General features: G+C 32.4%; 1 protein-coding gene across 1 annotated transcript in view; it reads left to right on the top strand.

Moving 5' to 3' along the window:
• Positions 1-17545, top strand: part of FMRFa (FMRFamide related propeptide) — a 381043-nt gene that overhangs the window by 280541 nt on the left and 82957 nt on the right. The window lies entirely within an intron of this gene.

A 17545-nucleotide genomic window follows, 5' to 3' on the forward strand; every position in this document is an offset into this window, starting at 1 on the left:
TGAAGAAATTCGTATCTTTTGCCTCTCAACACATGACCCAAGTATTGCATTTTCCTCTCTTTAATTATTCTTAGTAATTTTTTTGATTACACAAGCGACGAAGTACCTCAACATTACTAACTGTACCCATGGAATTTTCAACATTCGTCTGTATATATACATCTTAAAGGTATCTATTCTTTTTTCTATTTCAGAGTTCATTGTCCAACTTTCACAGACATACACTAAGACAGAAAAAAAACGTACCATCTGATCATTCGGATTCTAAGCTGCAGACTAAGGTCTGATTTTGTAAAAAATATTTTCATGCTCGTGAATGCTTTCCTTCCTTGCCTAAGTGTTGGATACACAATGTTTAATCAGAAATAAGTGATCTTGCTGTATACTGAATTTAGTTTTTAGAATTGTTAGAGTTTCGTCTCTAGAAATGTTTGTAAAGAGTAAAACAATATCGAAACTTACTAGAATGTCTGACAGAGAGATAGTCTATTGTTTAAGAAGTTCGATGAAATGAAAAGAATTTTTGAAGAAGGATGATGCATTTTCGGCAAGAGGTTGTAGAGTTTTAACCAAGTACTTGGCCAATGGTTGTGTAGGGTAGTTATATGCACGGACAATGGGATGTAGAGAAATATCGGGTTTGAGAATTTTGGGTAGGCCATATTCGATGTGTTCTGGAAGACTTTTAACGGGGAACTAGAGATTGTTTTATGTCAACAGGATGAGAGGTTTTATTGGTAATGGCTTTTGTTGTTTTCTTCAGATATGTTGTTATCGGTGGGAAGAACGACTAGATTTGGATTTGACTAAGGTTCTTTCAGGGCTTTTTTCTCGGATTTACTAATGTTCGGAGTAGAAGGTAGTAGTTTGAGTTTGAGTTAAAGTTTCCACGAACTCTAGTCTGGTCTAGTTATTTCAGTATCGTCGGAAGGTAAACTGGAGATGACTTCTTCAGTTTGACAGATGATTGTCTTAATTGCATCGTGACTTAAAGTAACAGAGTAATTGACACCTGCCCCTAAAGCTTAAGTGGCAAAGGTCGAAATGGGGGTATCAGAAAAGTTATGAACCACTGTAGTGTGTTTCAACGTTGTGGTTTTTGTAATTTATGTGGCAATTAGATGAGCTAATTTGAGATGGCGTAGAATGCAGTAAAGAAGTCTTCTAAGGTCGGTCTGTAATCATATTTCGATGCTAAATTGTATGTGCTCTCGCCACCAAGTTTTATTCAGTTACAAATTTACAAAACCTCATTCGCACCCTTTTTGAAAGACGCAATAAATTATTCTATCCATTACCACAGTTGCATTCCCCTTGTCTGCTGGTAGGATGATTATGGAGTCGTCATTTTTTAAAGTTCTTATAGACTTTAGTTCCTCTTTGCTTATGTTTTGTTCAATTTTAATAGACTTTTCCAATTCAAGTTTACATAATACTCTGTATTCTTCCCTTTCATGGGTTGGTAAACATTGAGATATTTTTTCCACTGAGCTTATTATGTCTAATTTTGGAATTGATGGCTGAGTAACAGCAAAGTTTAGACCCTTTGACAGTATTAAATTCTCCGTTGCATTTAAATGTCTATTTGATAGATTGACAACTGTCGCTAAAATGTCATTATTTCTATTTAGGTTATCTAAAGTGTGTATACTGTTTTGTTCTAATAGAATATTAAATGTATTTAAACGTATATCTCTTTGTTTAATATATGAATTTTCGTATACTATATGTAAACTAAAAATAATTTGATCAAAATCAGAATTTGATATCATATCGAAAAGTAAATCTAAATTTAAATATAAAGTAAAGTAAAAATGCCACAAGAAAATAGCTTCAGAGCAATAAATTATATCTAAATAGATATAGTTAATATTTAAGAGTCGTATCTCAAGTGTTTTGGGGTAAATGAATGATTTTAACACAGACATAGGTAGGTAGGTAGTAGGTATACAAGTTTTAGATGTTATAAAAAATATCATTATAGCCAATTTTAATGTGATAAATTTATAGAAGATAAACAATGAAAAAGGAAATTGAAATAAATAACTACATTAGGTCATATAGTAAAAACAATAAAAAATAATAAAAACAAAATATTTAAATAACCACTAAATACTTTTCCAAACATATATTCTATTATAATGCTAGGTAGGAGCGTTCTATATTATTGTAAACATTAGACATACTGATATTGCAAACGTCTTCCAATCCCGGAAAATATAATCAGTTCTTAATAATAGCAGGGACTTAAATAATATCAAACGAGGTTCACCTAAGCCATGAAAATATATCAAACTATTAGCGCCATTTATTTCAGTGATTTAATTACAATATCTACACTCAAATTAAATTTCTTGCTTAATGAAACTCTGCGTTACTAATCATATTAAAGTGTTTAAAGCAACAAAACGACCGAGCGATTTAAAAAAATATGGAGCAGGTCACAAAATATGATATTTGCAAAATATAAAAATACTAAATAAAGGGATTTAAAGTTACATGTCAACGTCACTAAAATACAAGGGGGTAGGGAATTAACTAAATAAAAAAAAATAATAATATATCGCACCTCATTAGAAGTGCTAAATGAAAAGGAAATAAGCAATATTCTTTTCAATAGTTTCCAAACATCTTCTTTTTTTCTTCTATTGTTCTTCTTTTTATCTAAACATGACTCTCTTTGTTTTCCAGTATGCCTCCAGTAAGTTGTCGTTTTATCATTTTCGTGGTCTTTCTACTGATCGTATCTCTAATGGGGATCCGTCGCTCATCGTCTTTACTATTGGTTATTCTTCGGCATTTATCATCGTTCCATTCTACTCTTCCACTTGTTACATAGTCCTTGATGTTTTCCACCTTGGATCTATTACGTTTTAGCGGTTATATTGCCTACCACATAGGGTATTACTTATAGGGGGTTGCAAATCGGGGACAGAAATTGCTGGGCTCGAGATAAAGTAAGCAAAACAAACCGGAATGTTTGCGAACGGCTACTTTTGGTTTGATTGGAGAGCTGGTCGTAGATAAGTGAATAAAAGGGACTGGAAAGGGGCAACTACAAAGGAAGAAAATACCAAAAGTATTTACATGGATTTCTTGGACAAAACAACACAAAAAGATAAGCTATTTAAAATGGACGCCGCTTACAAGAATCTTCCTGCTGGGTGGAAAGGTAAGCTTTTATTTCCTAAAAAATATCAAAAAGGGTTAGAATCTTTTTAACCCGAGATCCGACAGGTGGGGTGTAGTACACCCCAACAATACTGAAGCACCTAAAACATACGGACATTTAGCATGTATTTACAACAGCGACTAGATAGCTTTCTATTGTATATCCATCTATGCGATGACACATAGTTTTTAGTCATCTGTTTAGTTTCGCCAAGTATATTTGGATTGAAAGCGGTCAGACCCCATTTGTCGAATTTTGTACATTCTGTAGAATAATTTTTATTTTGTTTTACTCCTATAAATAAGTAAGTATGGTAAGTGAATAATACTTATTATAGATTTTAACATATTTTAAACAACGAAGATATATGCAAAGATATATGCGTAGGAACAAGATCCATAGACCAGGTAATGGCCTATAAATACCTAGGTCATGAGATTCGCATAGGAAAAGATAACCAAACCGTTGAGCTTCTCCGTCGTATAAGACTGACTTGGGCAGCCTTCGGCAAGCTGAACCATATTTTCAAATCGTCTGATACACCAATATGCCTTAAAAGAAAAACGTTTAATCAGTGTGTTTTGCCAGTGTTAACTTACGGTGCCGAAACGTTGACCATGACAAGGAGAACAGTTCAAAAGATCCATGTGTGTCAAAGGGCGATGGAGCGTGCTATGTTGGGCATTTCACTACGAAACAAGATCCCAAATCGCCAGCTACGACAAAGAACAGGAGTGGCTGATGCAGTAGAGAGAGTAGCAACACTGAAATGGAACTGGGCAGGTCACGTGGCTCGAATGACAGATAATAGATGGACAAAACGGATACTGGAATGGAGACCAGGATATGATGCCTACCGAAGCAGAGGTCGTCCACCAACACGTTGGACTGACGATCTAAAACGTTGTCATAGGAATTGGATGCAAGAGGCACAATATCGAAATAGATGGAAAATTATGAGGGAGGCAGCAGCAAATTATGAGGAGGGTCCAGCAGTGGATAAGCGAAGATTGAATGATGATGATGATATCTGAACAAATGATTGTTGACATTGTTACATGCACTAATGAAAGAATAAGAGAAAAGACTGAAAAATGGAAAGATTCAAATCACTTTGGAGAAACAAATCCTTCAGAAATAAAAGATGCACTTGGCCTCTTATACTTAGCCGGTGCGTTTAGAAATAATCATCGTCGTCTGTGTGAGCTATGGAATGTGGATGGCATAGGTATGGATATATTTCGGTGTACAATGAGTCAAAGAAGATTCGAATTTTTAATTTCATGCCTTGGAATATAAAAATTACAGGGCAGACACATTGAAACTGGACAAATTGGCACATATTCGAGGAATTGTTGACCGATTCGTGGATAACTGCAAGAACGCCTATACACCGTCTCAATATGTAACAATCGACGAAAAATCGAAGGCGTTTCGTGGCCGCTGCAGTTTTAGACAATATATACCGAACAAACCAGCTAAGTACGGTATAAAAGTACACGCTTTGGTAGATGCATGTACATACTACCTTGTAAATATGGAGGTTTATGTTGGTCAGCAGCCAGATGGACCTTTTAGACAAAGCAATAGCCCTAAAGATATTGTAGACCGTCTAGTTGCCCCGATATCTGGAATAAAACGGAACGTGACGTTTGACAACTGGTATACTAGATACGAACTCCTCGAAAACCTACGAAATACTCACAAACTCACTGCGGTTGGAACAGTTAGAAAAAATAAGCCACACATACCTCCAGAATTTTTAAATGTACGCAATAGAGATTTGTATTCTACACTGTTTGGGTTTCAAGAAAATTGTACACTAATATCCTATCACTCAAAAAAGGGAAAAGTGACATTATTGATGTCATCTCTCCATCATGATAATTCGGTGGGTGGAACGAAGAAGAAAGTTTCTGAGATAGTATCTTTTTATAATTTTAGTAAGTGTGGTGTTGATGTCGTGGATGAAATGTCCACATCTTACAGTATTTAACGTCGGAGTAAAAGACAATCAATGGAATAGAGTAACAAATCCGAGGTTAATTCGAGAACTGCGTAGTTCTATAAGACATGTTTTGGGTAAACAATCAGAGCCAGTACCCAAGAGAAGGAGACCAGGACATTAGGGAAGATGTTATAATTGTCCTCGTGTTCGTGACAGAAAAACCAAATACGTATGCGAGGCTTGCGAGATTTACCTCTGTTTTGAGCATGCCCAAATCTATTGTAAGGACTATACAGATTTTGAGTAATTATTCAAGTTCGTATTGTTTACTAATTTAGCCATCTCTGTTTTATTCATTATAAATAAACTCATTTTTCTTTTGTCTTTAATTTAGTGTGTTAATTTGGTTATTTTTCTTGGAATACGAATTTATTACAGAGTGCAATATAATTTATTTTTTATTAAGTATTATACATAAAATCATTTTTCTTTTGTCTTTAATTTAACTCAACTCAAATGTTATTGATTACATGTTGTGTATTACAAATTACAATAATAAATAATAAAAAATAAACGTAAAGATACTTTTTGGAATTCTTTAACATTTTCAGGTTTTCAGGTGCTGGGGTTTGTCACACCCCATCTGTCTGTTAGTGGAAAAAAAATTCACCTGTCGGAGGCCGGGTTAAAGGAAATAATACTCTTGGTTTAGGGAGAAAAATAACATATTTATACCATAGACAGTTACAAATATAAATAATAATAACAAATTAACAAAAACAACTTACAATGTTTCTAGCAGTTTACAACTTTATACGTTGGGGAAACTATAATAAATTAAATTATTAATAAACTGAAATCATCTAGATCTTTCAATGCAGTTTACATTAAGGTCAACGTTTTTTAAACAACAAAACAAACAAATTCAAAATTTATGGTTAGGCAGGTACCAAATGTAAAGAAAATAATGCTAACTGTCATATGTCAAAATTAAATATTGAATAACTAGTATGACAGTTAGATACTCCCTAATATTTATAATTTTATTTATTACAATTTCTTAACGTAATGTAAGCAATTATTGATGAAACATGTCTATTTTTACTTTAAAAAAAATTAACAAGAGTATCTGATTTCACTAAATAATATATTTCCTTTAAAAGTTTTGGGGCTGGAACTGGTTTTCTAAACACTGCAAAATAACACAAATGCGTCTTACACGCTGCAAAATGGTCTGAAATGACCAGGTACAACAAAATGAGGATGGAAGCTGGGCACTGGATCATGAAATCTTCAAAGCTTGGCCTTTAAATTACTCAAACTTCTGCTTGAAACCATGTGGACATCTATAAAATTGTTTGAACCTTTGTCTTACAAATCCCTCAGGTGAAACACAGCACGAAACAAAACAGTGAGTACTGACAAAAATTGACACATTATATTTGAGTATAATTCACATTTTTACAAACAAAATTTGCTGGTTCCTTCAGGCAATCCAAGCCACCTCTTCTCTCTTTAAAATCTTTTTCCAACCTCCTTAACTGCACTTAAACTCCACACTGCTAGTATACTGCACATTTTTCCATGACAAAAGACGAAAAACGAAAAACGATAACGAATTTGAAGCTAAATCCGGACTAAACAATGTGGTGACCACTTCGGCGATCCATTGTGCAGTGACATCATTCGCCCAACTCGATAAAAACCAAATGTAAACGGAAAAATTTCTTTTTATTTAAAGCGGCTCTTGATCAAAAATATACCAAAGAAATACCCATCTGTATTATATAAACAATATATAATAGAAACAAGTTTTTGTAAGCTAGAACTTGTAAAAAATGTGTGATGTTGCTGGATGATGTCATTTAGAAAGGCGTGTCACGTAGAAAAAAGTAGAGATGATAGACAAGTGGTAGGCTGGTAGAACGCTGATATGCCAAGCGCATTCATTTACATTTCAAATTTAAGTCTATGTTTGCATGTTGATAATGTCGCATCAAAGAACGCTAACCGAAGATGAGCTTCGCGAGCTCGCCAACGTATCAGAGAGTGATTAGTGCATATCAGAAATAGAAAACAATACAAGTAATGAGAGTGAGGAAGAAAGTAGTGATGATTCTGCTGTTCCATTCTACGTACAACATCCTGTAAAACCTTCTGTAACAGTTACTTCAAAAGCCGGTAATATCCAGTGGTCTCTCGATCTCCCTTATCAACGCGGCGGTTTTTGCACAGCCAATGTTATAAATAATGCTCCAGGAGTTACAAGTTACGCATGTGCACGAATTTATGATATCAAAAATTCATTTGACGCACTCTTTTCTGACATAGTTGCAAACCAAATTATAAATATGACCAACATGGAAGGACAGCGTGTTTTTGGAACCAACTGGAAAGACTTGGATAAAATTGGGTTTAAAGCATACATTGGTCTTTTATTGTTAGCGTTTTCTAGAGCTAGAGTTTTCAAGTCCCATGGCGAATCAACTGAAAATTTATACAATGAAGAAACAAGTCATAGTGTATTTCGAGCAACAGTCCCTGAAAGTATTTACAAAAATTTCGCAAGTAATACGTTTTGATAACAAGACTACTAGACAGGACAGAAGACGTACTTATAATATTGCTACAATACGTGAAATTTGGGAAAAGTGGGTAGAAAATCTACCAACATTTTTTAACCCTGATAAGAATGTTACCGTCGACGAGCAATTAGTTGCCTTTAGGGGCCGCTGTCCCCTAGGGCCATAGTACATTCTAAGCAAACCAGTGAAATATGGCAAAAACAGTTGGGCTTTATGTGACAGTAAAAATTCGTATGCTCTAAAATTGCAGATCTATACAGGAAAGGAAGCAGGTGCCGCGCCGGAATGAAATCAGGGAATGCGTGTGTTGTGCGACTTGTGTAGTGGTTTGAAAGGCCACAATATTACTTTTTTTTACATCATACAATTTAGGACAACTTCTTCTAAGAAGAAAAAATACAATGTTGTGGACTATAATAAAAAAAGCCAGAGCTTCTAGCACAAATTGCGAATAAAGAAGTTTATAGTTCGTCTTTTTACTTCACGCAAGATACCACTATTGTTAACTATATTCCTAAAAAGAATAAAAATGTTATTCTTATAAGTACTTGATATCATGGTATCATGATAAGGCTATTAGTGACAGAACTGACAAAAAGCTCCAAATTATTTTAGATTACAATTCCAGTAAGGGAGCAGTGGATACTCTAGATCAGCTTAATCGTACATATAAATGTTAGAGGAAGAGAAAATCGCTGGCCTATGATTGTTTTTTATAATATGCTGGACATTTCTGCCTACAACGCGTTCGTTTTATGGACATCAATAAATCCCCAATGGAACACCAACAAAACTTACAAAACGGCGAATTTTTCTTGAGAAATTTTGGAAAAACACTTGTGAAACCACTTATCCTTACCAGGAAAAATTTACCAAAAACTAAAGACTCACAAGAACTGGTAAAAAGAACGCGAACAGAAGTAGAGGAAGATGGAAATTCTAGTGAACCGTCTATGGACAATCCAACTCCGCCTGCTAAACGAGAGGGCTGTAAATTTTGCTCTAAAAACGATAACAAGACTAATATTTTATGTTGTGTATGTCACAAACATAATAATATTTGTAAAACCCATTCTTTTTATTACTGTCCCAGTTGTAAACTAAATTAAATGTTTGTAGGTATTTGTTCTTAATCTTTACAAAAAAATGTCTTTTATTTTTCTTAATAAGGTTAATTTACATAAACATAATTTTTGTTTAACTAACTATAATTTTTTACTGGGTCATATTGACCCGAACAGTACATTTGCATAAACTAGTTGACTCGAACGATACAGCAGGTTTAAGATTATCTTAAAATAATAAAAAATATTTATGTGTATATTTTTTATTTATTAATGTATATGTAGTTTTACTATATTAGTATTTTTATAATTATAATGACTATTAAAAATGGGAAATTTAAGATAATAAAATTGAATTGTTCCGAATAAAATGAATATTATAATCTTTAGAGTACAAATGTGAGACAACGAAAAATCGTGTTACATTTCCCCTTTACATCTCTAAAAGTAATGTATCCGAAAACGTGAAATACTCCTTTCTTACTAGCAGCTTTATCATGTATATTTAAGTTGACGAAAATGTCCTCTAAAGCAGACTAGAGCGCGGCGTATGCAAACAATGTAAATCTTTTAATAAGATGAAAAATGTAAGTACTTTCTCATAGGCTTGTCGCAGAAGCGCAATTTGAATATGAATAAACGAAACGGAAGAAGCGTAATTATTTGGTGAAAATGGATGACAGGATGAAAGTAAACCGCACATGTGCTTTGTAAAGTCTAGTTAACACAAAGAAGAATTTGTAAAAATAGGCCTTAGTAAAAATGGAGTTATTTCGGCAATGTCCCTTTTATTGCTCTTATCTTTGAATGTTATATTCTCAAATTTAAAATAAGGACCAGTTTTTAGAATCTAACACAGTTCTTCGTATATAGCGGAATCAATTTTTATAAGTCTTTAAATATGGCGGTACGAGGTCTAAAAGACCTCGTCAGAAACTTTCTCATCTGGCGGTTCAGGGCACATATGACTCCGAAGAGGTTGTAATGTATTTTTGAAAATTGTTTTGTTATAATAAATCAAAATTTAATATTTTTAATACTGTTAAACAACAATAGTCCTTTCCCACGATTCCTAGATAGTAATAAAAAATTCATAATTAAGTTCCATAAAAGTGTTAAAAGATTTTTATTGAAATAAAACTCAAAAATACAATGACTGTAAAAAAAAGTGAAATTCATGAATTATACATTGTGGACATTGTTAAACCATGTTAAACAGTAGGTCCGCTTTCACACACGTACTTCACAAAATGTAATTTTTTTTTTTACTTTATTATCTGCGTCCTTGCTGTTAAATTTTTTTCTTAATATTTGCACACACCCTTTGCATCTGCGCGTCTTTTTATTTTCAGGGCCACTTTTTACAAGCGTGTGTATCCGATTTGTTGTTCTTGACCGTACTGGTTGTTCCATAAATGACACCCGAAATAATTCTGTCCACAATGCATCTCGAAAATTCAACATGGACCTTTAATTATCATTGTGTTTTTTGTTATAAAGTATCCACGCATTAACTACACAAGTATCAAAAAATAAAGAAAGTGCGAATTTTCTGTATCATTTTTTGGTGTTTCTTAATACAGTATAGTATGAGCCTATTTGATTACTAAAAAAAATAATTTATTATGAAGTTTTACACACATTTAATTAATATTTTATTACCTGTAATCAACTCTCTTTTTTGCAGAATTGTAGTTTAGAATACATGATAGTTTTAGAACAGTTTGGTCATAACGAATTTTTCCAGTCTCCATTAGCATATCATCATGATGTTCATTGGTTGATAACATTAAAAAAGGTCTTTTATCCTGCCATTTGATTACTTTTACATTTTTGTTTTGCTGACCAATAACTTCACCTTTCTTTAATTTTTTATCCTTAACATGATTTGGTAAACACTTTATATTGGATCTGAGAGTACCACAAATTCTAGTATTTTTAAGAAGTAACTGTTGTGCTACGGATATACTTCATTGGTGGTTTTCCTTACACCTTGTAACACAATGTTTTATTTTGTATCCAAGCTTTTTCGGTAGCAAACGGTGCTTACGGGCACTTTTACGGCCGGCTCTCGACCGTACTATTTTGTATCTGTCTTATATTTAAATAACAAATTGAAAAACTTATATCTTAATGTTAACGTGAAGGTAAAAATTCAACAGCGGTAAACAAAATTATGATTTTCAAACTTTTATTGCATGAATATAAAAAAATAATATGAAAGAACACAAAAAAAATAGCTCAAGATACAATCTGTTTACTAAACTTAGTTTCAACTATCTAGTGAAGTTTTTCATTTATTTTTATTTATTATTATTTATTATTATAAAGATGGCTGTAAGTTACCTTATAACAAAGCACACATGCTCATAGCAAATAATAATCGTAACCTAAAGTAAAAAATTATTCACCAGCAGTTTATTAACAAAGTAAATAGCATTAGTTTTATTTTTAAAATTTTTAGTCTTTCATAGATTAGTATTTAAAATATCAAGTTTTTGATTAAAAATAATGACTGTATTTTTCCTTTATTTATGATTATTTTTGTCAAATGTCTCTATTTCTATCAAAATATTTCAAAACTGAGTGAAGTGACTGTAAGAGTACTATAAACTAATAACATGATAATCATGATAATGACATTGATAAACCTCAATACTGCCACATAATGCTCAGCCACTCTCTTCCGAGGAGAGATTCGAAGAAATGGAGGAAGAACTCTCAAAAGTGAATTGGGATATTTTGGGTATCAGTGAAGCAAGAAAAAAGGGAGAAAGTCTTATCACACTTCCATCAGGCCATTTATGGTACTACAAAGAACAAGAAGAATCTAGAGTCGGAGGCGTCGGTTTTTTTATTTACAAAAGAATTGACCACAGAATTGTGTCAATAAACCAAATCTTAACTAGAGTGGTCTACTTAAACATCAAAATAAGCGCAAGATAGATCATGAAGATCGTATAAGTGTACGCCCCTACTACAGGACGCCCAGACGAAGAAGTCCAAATATTTTACGATTAAATACCCTGTGCAATTAAGGAAAATCCTGACTATTTCTTAATAATAGGTGGATTTCAACGCCTAACAGGCACTAAGGAAGAATGCTCTGAAATAATATTGAGAAATTTTGAAAGCGAAGGTAGAAATGATAGAGACAAACAACTGCTAACATTTTCTTTTGAAAAATAATCTCTATCAAATGAATAGCTTTTTTAAAAAGAAAAATCACAGAAGATGGACATGGTAATAGACAACCAATTGCAGATTTTCTGACTTCAAGTGCCGGTCGGGTTATCACTAGCTAATTTGAGACATATTTTTATAAAACAGAACTATATATTTCTAATAATCTTTTTTAACCGTAAGAACACTGATAGAAAAATGCACCGAGTATAATGTTCCAATTCATATGGCGTTCGTCGATTTTCATAAAGCATTCGAATTCCATCGAATTATGGGCAGTGCTTGAATCTCTAGAAAATAAACGAATGGATTTAAGATACACTAACATAATTAAAAACATACATAAAAATGCCACCATGCAGATAAAACTGGACGAAAGCACAAAACCTAATCCCATAAGACTACAACGGAGAGTAAGACAAGGAGACACCATCTCTCCCAAACTATTTACCCTTGCTCTTGAAGTTATTTTTAAGAAACAAGAATGGAACAACAAGGGTATCAATGTCGACGGATCATACTTAAATCATTTAAGATTCGCAGATGACATAGTTTTAATAGCCGATAATATCCAGGAACTAAATGATATGTTACAAAAATTGAATGCAGTTTCAGGAGCGGTAGGCTTAAAACTGAACTACAACAAATCAAAAATACTAAGCCGAGACCACACAAATATAACAATACAAAATCATACCATAGAAAATGTTTGAATGAACATTATGTATATCTAGGTCATGTCATCAAAGTGGGAAAACCAAATCAAGATGCTGAAATTAAAAGAAGAACACAACTGGCATGGGGCTCTTTCGGCAAACTAGCATATATCTTAAAAAACACCTCCATTCCTGTAAACGTAAAGCAAAAGGTGTATAACACATGCATACTACCGGTTTGTACCTACGACTTGGAGACAGTAGCCTTTACCAAAAAATCTGCTATAAAATTAGAAACAACGCAAAGAGCAATGGAACGAACCATGCTTGGAATATCACTGAGAGACAAGTTTAGAAACACCGAGATAAGACGTAGAACGAAGATTAGGGATATTGTGGAAGAAATTACAAAAATGAAATGGCGCTGGGCATGTCACGTAGCCCGATATAATGACAACAGGTGGACACGGAGAATTCTAGAATGGAGACCAACGACGACAACAAGAAGCATGGGAAATCCTCAAAAAAGATGGGGAGATGACATAAGAGCAGTGGCAGGTAAACAGTGGATTAGATTGGCGCAAGATAGAGAAAGATGGAAGCAATTGCGAGAGACCTTCAAACAGGAGTGGATGGAAAATGGTTGACAAAGAAAAAGAGAACCTTTTTTATATCTTATTAGTTCGGAATATTTAATAATTTTTATTAGAACACTGGATTATAATAAAATAGTGGTCGATATACACGAAAATAATAAATTTTGCTAATATATCCTTCGTTGTATTTATTATGATTTTTTGCATTGAAGTATGACAGCGATTGTGCGGAATTACACAATTTTCGTCGTAGATTTTTCTTAGTTTTAAAAAATTTTAAATGAATAATTAGACGATTAATTAGTAAACTTATTTCTGTATTTAATGTACAAATATTAAAACTAGTTGAGTTTCTGTTTTGCTTTTATTTCTGCAGAATGGATATGTCTTTTATTATTGATATGACCAATATTTCACAAAAAAAACTATGCGGAATTAATTTATTATTAGCAAAATGTTGGATTAATTAAAAACCTATTTAAGTGTAAAATATAAGAAGATGTATCCCATATGTATCCGTATATTTTTTGAAGAACTGAAGGTGCCAGTCAGAACTGTATTTTATATACTGTGGTTTTCAGCAGGTCGAATGCCAATTAAAGGTGTCGAAGAATTAATAAATAATAAAAAAAAAGTTTTCCACCACCGTTTGCCTGTTACACCCCATTACAAATACCCTTTTACTGAAATTTACCAATAAGGCAAACAAAAACAATATTTTTATCACTTCACACTATTATTGTACCAATATTGTTCCAATTTTTGTATAAATGTATCACCGAAGCGAAGTACAAAAACCTGAAGTGTTCCACATTTCAAAAATGATATATATATATATATATATATATATATATATATATATATATATATATATATATATATATATATATATATATATGTATATATATATACATATATATATATGTATATATATATATATATATTAACATATATGTTAACATAAATAACATAAATAAACAAATACAAATATCTTTTATTATCAAAAGAAATAATACGAAAGTTTTGAAATATTGGAATCTTTGTTCATATGTTTTTGTTTTAAAAAAATAAAATTTCTGAATATTATAAAAAGAAACTTTTTAAATTTATTAAGCAATATTAATAATGATCCTTTTACGTAAAAAAAACTATATGATATTTGCAATGTGAATCAGAAAACTTTAATTAATTTTTCTTAATCTTTTATAAAATTTATGGTATTTTAAAATAGCGATAGTTTTTATCTTCTGATGGTATAGAGTCTTTTATTTGAAACATACAAAAAAATTCTGTCACAAAAATTATTGACTGACCTTTTAATTCACACACGACGATGTTTCCTTTCGACCAAAACAGCTCCCTCTTGTTGATTATGTTAAGTTACCAATCAAAGCCTTCTCCGTTATAAGTTATAACCTGTCAGCATACCAGCAACTCTTTCTCCAAAACACGAGCTGGCCTCTTTTACCAGTACTCGTTCAACAAACTCCAAAATTCTCTCCTTTCTTTCATATACCAACAATCTCCTGAGACCCAAGTATTTTTTTTACTTGGTATCGCAAATATTTTTAATAATTATAGTTCTTGTGACTTACTCACTTGGACGTCATAGAATCAAGGAGGTACTCGACTTCTCAACTTTGACCTATCTCTCGTTCCACCTTTCAGCCACCCACTTCTAACTATTAACACCACTGGCACTTGATTCTTAGCTGACTACACAAAACTTCAACTGCTTCTTTTGGATGACCATCACATAATAATCTTTTCTGCTCCAAACTTTTAAACATGTTCCAAACTCGCTAACCAATCAGAAAATTCCTATATCCCTCCTCGTATTTTATATCAGAAAACCCAAGCATCGCTTCTAAACTAAACTTTATTTGAAAAGATAACGGTTTTATCTTATACTTTCTAAATACAATAACTACCTGGTGGCTTTGGCCTTTCCAGCGAAACAAAACCAAAAGATTTTAAAATATAACATCTACAAATACCGGGAAACAATTGTCTATTCACATTTAAGTATTTACCAATGTATTTCAGTCCTTCAGGGTAAAACTCATTATGGATAAACCCACTGCTTAAAACTAACTTATAACCAATATTTACAAATCGATGTACAGGGCGTTGCAAATTTATGTGTCCGCGTTCTATAACAAAATAAAATTTTTATTCTATCTGTGATTGATAAAATGAAACACAATATATATATATATATATATATATATATATATATATATATATATATATATATATATTTATTTATTTACGAAACTTCATTACTTGAATAACATTTTTATGTTTGAATGGATTTACATGAAATTTTGTTTGAGTATATAACTTTACAGGCCTTACATAAATATTTATAGTAATTTATAAAAAAGTGAAAAATAATTGGAAAAAAAGTTAGTTGTCCTACTGTTGCCCTCAAAGATAATCTGTTTTTTAACGATATCCGTATATTTCTGTTAAATAAACTTATATTGCACTAAAGTTTTGTTTAAAATTTTACACATTTCAATACAAAAAACAAAACAATTTTGTTGTTCAAACATGTTATTACATAAATATTAACATGAACATACTTATTTTCCAAAATATAATAAACAAAATAAAATGAAAAAATCATCAAAATCAGTAATTTTAATAGGGGATACTGAAAGTTGTAAAAGTACAAATTTATTGCATTTTATTAAATCAGCCCAAAATTTTTAAAGGGGAATTTATCATGAATTTAACTTACCTTTTTCCTGTGCTTTATAAATTCCAGATAACAACTCAGAATCAGTGTTATTTTGTTCGTTAAATACACTAAATACTGACTTCTAGATACCCGTAATTTGTACAATTTAAATTGGCCAAATTATTCATTTTTACTCTTTAACATACACCTTTTAACATCAATGTAATAGAACTATTGTTTAAGATTACTAAAGATAAAATTGTGACCGCAAGCTGGATAGTATAAACAAAGACGTAATCGCAACTCAGCAATAAGTACATGGCAACAGTAGGATATGTGCGTAAGATAACTTAGTGTTGCATTCATATTGATGACCAAAATGGGTGAACGACAAAATATAATGGTATGATATGTATGTTGTCTTAGTGTTGCATTATAAAATTTGAGCTAAAAGGAATTAAGCTACACAAGGATAATATGTAATATTATGAAAAAAGTATATCACTTTTTATTTATCCTAGTGTTCCACTCAACAGAAGGGTTTATTTCGAATCATTTGACATAAATATCACAAAAGTCATTTTTTTTACATATCCTACTATTGCTTTGAGGCGACGATATATATATATATATATATATATATATATATATATATATATATATATATATATTTATATTGGAAACTATTATCACATGACCTTAAAATAGTTAAAAAGATCTAGAATTTTCTACATTTCAATCCAATATATATTCGTTTTAGTATATACTCATTAATTATGATTATCATCATCATTCAATCTTCTCTTATCCACTGCTGGACATAGATCTCCCTCATAATTTTCCATCTATTTCGATCTTGTGCCTCTTGCATCCAATTCCTATGACAACGTTTTAGATCGTCAGTCCAACGTGTTGGTGGACGACCTCTACTTCGGTAGGCATCATCTCTTGGTCTCCATTCCAGTATCCGCTTTGTCCATCTATTGTCTGTCATTCGAGCCACGTGACCTGCCCAGTTCCATTTTAGTGTTGCTACTCTCTCTACTGCATCAGCCACTCCTGTTCTTTGTCGTAGCTGGCGATTTGGGATCTTGTCTCGTAGTGAAACGCCCAACATAGCACGCTCTATCGCCCTTTGACACACACGGATCTTTTAAACTGTTCTCCTTGTCATGGTCAACGTTTCGGCACCGTAAGTTAACACTGGCAAAACACACTAATTAAACGTTTTTCTTTTAAGGCATATTGGTATATCAGACGATTTGAAAATATGGTTCAGCTTGCCGAAGGCTGCCCAAGTCAGTCTTATACGACGGAGAAGCTCAACGGTTTGGTTATCTTTTCCTATGCGAATCTCATGACCTAGGTATTTATAGGCCATTACCTGGTCTATGGATCTTGTTCCTACGCATATATCTTCGCTGACTACAAGATTTGTCATCATCTGGGTTTTAGATATATTTATTTTCAATCCCCCTTCTAGCGAGGAAAGATAGAGCTGATTTAAAAGTTCTTTGGCCTCATCTATCCTATCAGCTATTAGTAGAATATCATCTGCAAACCTTAGATGGCTAAGCTTTTCTCCGTTTATGTTTATGCCCTTGTCGGTCAGTTTTGCCCTTTTACATATATATATTCCAAAAGCGTAGTGAACA

This window comes from Diabrotica undecimpunctata, chromosome 3 (assembly GCF_040954645.1).
Source record: "Diabrotica undecimpunctata isolate CICGRU chromosome 3, icDiaUnde3, whole genome shotgun sequence".
Classification (NCBI taxonomy): Eukaryota; Metazoa; Arthropoda; class Insecta; order Coleoptera; family Chrysomelidae; genus Diabrotica; species Diabrotica undecimpunctata.